The sequence below is a fragment of the Bombyx mori genome, chromosome 12 (assembly GCF_030269925.1).
Source record: "Bombyx mori chromosome 12, ASM3026992v2".
Classification (NCBI taxonomy): domain Eukaryota; kingdom Metazoa; phylum Arthropoda; class Insecta; order Lepidoptera; family Bombycidae; genus Bombyx; species Bombyx mori.
In genome coordinates, this window is record NC_085118.1 from 17,117,386 (window position 1) to 17,123,385 (window position 6,000).

Genomic DNA, 6,000 nt, shown 5'->3' on the forward strand with positions numbered 1-6,000 from the left:
GAGGTATATCTCTCTCGCACCGCCCGCCACCGGAGTAGAGTTCATCCATACTACCTGGAGCCAATACGTTAATCCACAGTGCGTTTCCAGAGATCTTTTTCGCTACGTACCATCTGGCTTTGGAATAAGCTCCCCTCCACGGTGTTTCCCGAGCGCTATGACATATCCTTCTTCAAACGAGACTTGTGGAGAATACTTAACGGTAGGCAGCGGCTTGGCTCTTCCCCTGGTATTGCTGAAGTTCGTGGGTGACGGTAACCACTCACCATCAGGTGTGCCGTATGCTCGTCTGCCTACAAGGGCATTAAAAAAAAAAAATTTGATTTATTTTTATAAAGTTGTTAGCTGTGTCCATCTTTTCTATTGTTTTAGATGAAGATACAAGATCGTCTCTGATAGACATCACAGTGCCGCTACCAATCATGGAGCCGTAAGATGTCTCAAAAGCTTTACAACACTTAGCCCTGTCCCCTCTGCACACGATCTGTCTATGGCTGAGTAGTGTTCCGTTCGTAAACACAACATTTGTAAGTTTAATTCTATCATGTTTTTCCTCTCTCCAGCCAAATTATGTTTGCAGAATTTTGCTATCGTATGTTGTTGATACACCTTGACTTTTATTGTTGGCATTTGTTTTTTACTTTGTTTCTTCTGCGAGCTTTCTCTTTCTCCTAAAATTATCAGTAAAGTAGGTAATAAATGTAAAAAAAAAAAAATTAGGTTCAACAAAATGTACATTATTTTAAATCCACAAATTACTCGCCCGTCACCTTTATTCTCGTCATACTAATACATTTCTCCGAAGTGCCAAAACTATTTTTTCTAATTCCTTAAATCATTCACATAAGCGAAAGGAGAGCACCTGAAATACGAATAAACACGAAATGTTTATTTCATACATCCTCTAAGATTAGTTTAGGCCTCGACGCTCACCGTGGGACGTACCTGTCCAAACAATTGATTTCTCACTCTAACGAACGCTCTAAGAAGACGACCGATCTATCAAGTTACCCGAACTATGCTTGACGATTTGATTTACATAAAATGTTTGAAATGAAACATGGTATAATTTTTATTTTTGCTTATTCCAGACGACTAATTTCTGACTGACAGCATTAACTTAGGCTCTGCCAATGAATATACTTGGGCCCGCGGTTCGCAGTCGCGGATCAGTCACACATACCCCATGCGCCCCCTAGGCGTGAGGACCTCGTAGGAAGTTCGGCCCCCGGCCCCTGAAAAAAAAAGGCTCCGACAATGACTTAAAACTAAGTAGGATTAGCTTGCCGGCTCATTCATTCCATTAATCTAAAAATTGAATAATTACATAAGGAACCAAACACTCCGGATAGTCGTAAATTACAAATTCTCTCAAAACATAAAAAACAATCCGACCGCTTCGGAAACAAGGTAGCACATTAGCGATACACGTTCATCCCCTTTGAGGACGCTGTATCTATCAAATAAATTAGAATTGATTACGGAGCTCCCTCGGCGGCGCGGCGAGACTCCACTTGCGATACTCGAGGCGCACGCGAACGTAATGAGTCTTCGTTTAAAAAACTTTGTTTTTCCTGTTTCAGCAAACTTGAGTTTCGGGTGTGGCTATAGTTGTGCATTAAATTAATCTCCCATATCCGCCATAAGAATTTACAGTGGCCAATAAACACATATTGATCAAACAAAATAAAAAAGAACGATTAGTAATTCATTGATTTTCTTTAAATCTTCTCTAATTACGCTTAGTACTTTTTTTTTTTTTGTTTTATGATTGAAAGATTACTGGTGGCCCGGAGGCCTTTCCAGTTTCACCAGGACACGTGGGCGAGCAAAGGCTCAGCCAGGAGAGGTGGGATTTGCTAACAGCTACCCGAGCGCCTCCGAAGGAGACCTAACAGCTCAAGAGTAGCTGCTTCGCGAATGAATCTACTACCGGATCGGAATCGCGACCCGCTGAGAAGATCCGGCGAGAAACTCAGCGAGCTGATTCATGGGTTAGGTTGCACGGCGAACTCTTTGTCGAGTTCGACGAGTACGGTTACCGAGGTCCCTAAGCCTGCTCCTAGTGTTAGAGCTGAAGGCGTCTAATGCAAAGGTTATTGGATCTGATGGATCCGTAAGGACGTGTCTAGGGCGTCGACGGTGACTGGCTCCTGCGTGATCAGGATTCGGGGAGTAGTCAGCGGCGGCTACGATAAGGCGATTATCATGACGCATAGCCTTATCGAAGTACCGTTCCGACACTGACTTCATGTATTTCTGGATAGATTCGAGGCCCAGGTCGTCGTGTAGGTCAACGTTCCTCACGAACCACGGAGCTCCGACGGCTAACCAGCAAAAGCGGGATTGTAAAGATTGGAGGGTGTCTATGTGTGTGCGGGCCGCGTGAGCGAACACCACACTCGCGTAAGTCATGACGGGCCTAATGCAAGTTTTGTAAAGTGTCACCTTGTTCCGAAGGGACATTTTACTCCGCTTACAGATCATGGGGTAGAGTCTACCGAGAATAAACGCGGCACGGTCACGGACTGATTTTATATGCGGGCGGAATGTCATCGATGCATCCAGGGTAACGCCCAGGTACTTGACCTTCCTGGCCCAGGGTATGGGTTGTCTAAAGAGAGTAATCGGGGGTGTGAGATTCCTCCTCCTAATCCGGGAGGAAATACGTGTGGAGCTTCCCCTCTGAAATAGCACCGCAGTACTTTTCGCTGGGTTGATGTCTATGCGCCATTTTCGGAACCACTGTCCTAGGGCTAGGGCTGCGCTCTGAAGCTTCTTCGCGATTAGGGACTTGTTTCTACTGGAATAGTAAACAGTCGTGTCGTCGGCGAATAAAGCTAAATGGGTCGGCGGCGACCGGGGAATATCGTTAACGAATAAGCTAAATAGGAGGGGTGAGAGGACAGAGCCTTGCGGGACTCCAGCTGTGAGAGATCGTGGGGAGGAGCGGGTTCCCTCGACTCGATATCGAAAAGAGCGGTTCGACAAGAAGTCCCGTATGATGAGCACGAGACTATCCGGCACGCCCATGTTGAATAGTTTGAAAATCAAACCGTTGTGCCAGACTTTGTCGAACGCTTTTGCGACGTCGAAGAAGAGAGCTCCCGTGTATAACGGTTTTGGTCGATTAAGCCCCACAAGAATGTGCTCCGTGAGGCGGTGCACCTGTTGAACGCATGAGTGATTTGTACGGAATCCGAATTGTTCATCGATGAGAATGCCCTTGGATGAGACGAAGTCTCTGAGGCGTTTGTAGAGCAGACGCTCATACAGTTTGCCTAGAGACATGAGGAGGCTAATCGGGCGGTAGCTCGTCGGATGATTTTTTGGTTTACCGGGTTTATGTATGCCGATAACGTCTGCTTCTTTCCACACCGCGGGAAAGATACAGTTTGCCATAGCGGCATTGAAAATAGATGCCAACATCACGATGAGTTGGACGGGTAGAAGTTTAATAACGCGGTTGGATATACCGTCGGAACCGGGAGCCTTGCGAGGACGTAGGTCTTTGATCAAGTCTTTAACTTCCATCGGGGTGACGGGTGGTAACGCATCCAAGGGTGGCAAGGAGACTCTGCGTTCTACCTCACTGTCTACTAATTCTACATGAACAGGGTCCACGGATTGAGTGCTGGGCGTGCACTGGGTTTGCAATGTATCGGCCAGCAGCTCTGCTTTTTCGTCATCATCGAACGCCGCGAGTCGGCCTGAGGGGCCTACGAGGGGGGGCATAGTTACTACCGTATCCGATTTGAGAGTACGAGCTAAGCGGTAGTAAGACCTTTGGGAGGGCGCGAGTCCTTCTAAGAAATCAGACCATCTGGCATCTCGGACTTCGGCGATGCGAGACTTTACGTCGCGTTGTAAGGCACGCATTCGAATACGATTTTCCGCGGTAGGATACCTGTCGTAGGCGCGTATCGAGGCGTTCTTAGCTCTAAGGAGCTCCCTAATATCGTCGGGCAACCCGAAGCGGTAAAGGAAGTCCTCCGCTACAACTTGTTTCGATGACCTATCTAATTTCGAGGTTATGTGTGACGTTAAGATGTCTATGGCTTCAGCGGTATCCTGAGGAGACGGGGTAGAGTCCGAGCTAAACGGGAGCGATGGTGGATCAGATTCAGCCAGGCTGATGCCCAGCGTGTGCCAATCCACCACAGTCCTCGTGACGGGAACGGAGTCGGGAGCGCGACCGAGCTTCATAACGACGGGACGGTGGTCTGAATCTAACTCTGAAACTACTTCGATCGAGTGTAAGCTCAGAGTTACGTTTTTTAATAACGCTATGTCGAGTATATCCGGGCGATGTGCGATATTTAGCGGGTAGTGAGTCGGGGTTAGCGGAGCGACGATACCGAAGGCGAGATCATCGACTAACGCGTCAAGCCGCCTGCCATTCGGGGTTGTGGTGTGTGAGTTCCACCTGATGTGTTTACAATTTAGGTCGCCCGCCAGAATGACAGAGCTCCCCATGCCGAGCAGCGCCTCGATATCACTGCTTAGAACGATCTTATCCGGTGGAAGATAAACGGACGCGATAACGATCGGCGCGTGTCCCGTCAGTGAGATTCGGCACACTGATGCTTCGATATTAGCGAGCGCGGGAGGATCGAGCGGGACGCAATGCAGGGCTCTTCTATAGTAAATGACGGTACCACCACCACGAGCAGAGAGCCTGTCGTTCCTGACCATGTTATAGTTCGCGATTTTAGGGTCACGGCGCGCGGGCTTAAGTAGGGTCTCCTGCACTAAAAATATATCAATTTGATGGTCACGCAAAAAGTCAGAAACCTGATCACGTTGATTTGCGAGACCGTAAGCGTTAAAAAATCCTATCGTTACGGATAGGGGCTTTACTCTACTTATATACGCCATTGATTACCGGCGGAGTGAGGGGAGGACGTACGTATTTAATGACGCGTATACGTCAGCGTATTCTTGCACAACGGCGATAAAGTGTTGTGCAGTGGAGGCAGCGCGAATGGCGTCGCCCAAAGCGTTAACGCGCTCAAAGTTGATCGACTGAAAGAAGTCGATCGCTAAAGCGAGATTGTCGGACGCGGTCGGAGGGCAAGTCGCGGGAGAGGGACGAGTCGCGGGGGCGGGACGAGTCGCGGGGGCGGGACGAGTCGCGGGGGCGGGACGAATCGCGGAGGAGGGAATTGTAGCCGTGTTCATATACGGCAGCGGTTTCGCCCAGGCCGAGACACTGGGCACCGGCGCCGGAACGAACGCTGGCTTAGCCTGCGACACAGAGGGTGCCGATGGCTTTGATGTCTAGGCCGGAAGCTCGGAGGCGGTTTTGGCGGGCGACGCGGCGATTTATTTTCGGGGCTCGGGGGCATCCGCGGTAATTTGCGGGGTGACCCTGTGTTTGACACAGAACGCAGCTAGGCGGTTCCGTCGCGGTTTTTTGGTCGCGAGCGCAGAGGGCCGTGGCATGATCGCCCAAACACTTAACACATCGGGGGCGCGCGTGACAGTTACGGGAAGAGTGCCCGTACAGTTGACAGTTATGGCACTGGCTAGGAGTGCCTTTTTTATGGGGGGCTTCGACGGCGATACCGGAGAGCCTACAGACGGCCTGTGTGTTGAAGATTTTCTTACCCTCGGGGGTAGGCTGGAGGGTAACTAGAACCATATTATATGGCTCCCTACCGCGACCGGTGTGCATACGGTGCACAGAATTCACTGGAAAGCCCTGTTCTAACAGATCGGCCTTGACGAGCTCTACATCTAACTCTTTAGGGATTCCGCGTATTACAACGCGGAGTTCGCGCTCCTCCTGGAGCGTATAAGTATGGAAACTTATACGTTCCTTACGGAGGTAAGAAGAGAGGGCCCTATGGTCGTCGGGTGTTTGAACCTTAATTTGAATGCCGTTCGCGAGGTTACGGGCATTCGTGAAATTTATATTTTTGGCCTTAAGGGCCAGGCAAACTCGATCCCAAGCTGCCTTCTCCTGAAGGATAACCGGGGGAGGGGTCTGGGTTTTAT

The 6,000-nt window shown here is 49.5% G+C and overlaps 1 long non-coding RNA gene across 1 annotated transcript in view; it reads left to right on the forward strand.

The window, feature by feature from the left end:
* Positions 1–731, forward strand: part of LOC110385322 (uncharacterized) — a 32,442-nt gene extending 31,711 nt beyond the window's left edge. The window contains exon 4 of the long non-coding RNA XR_002430618.3: positions 373–731. This is a non-coding gene — a long non-coding RNA (uncharacterized LOC110385322). The remainder of the gene's footprint in view (positions 1–372) is intronic.
* The last annotated feature ends 5,269 nt before the right edge of the window (positions 732–6,000 follow it).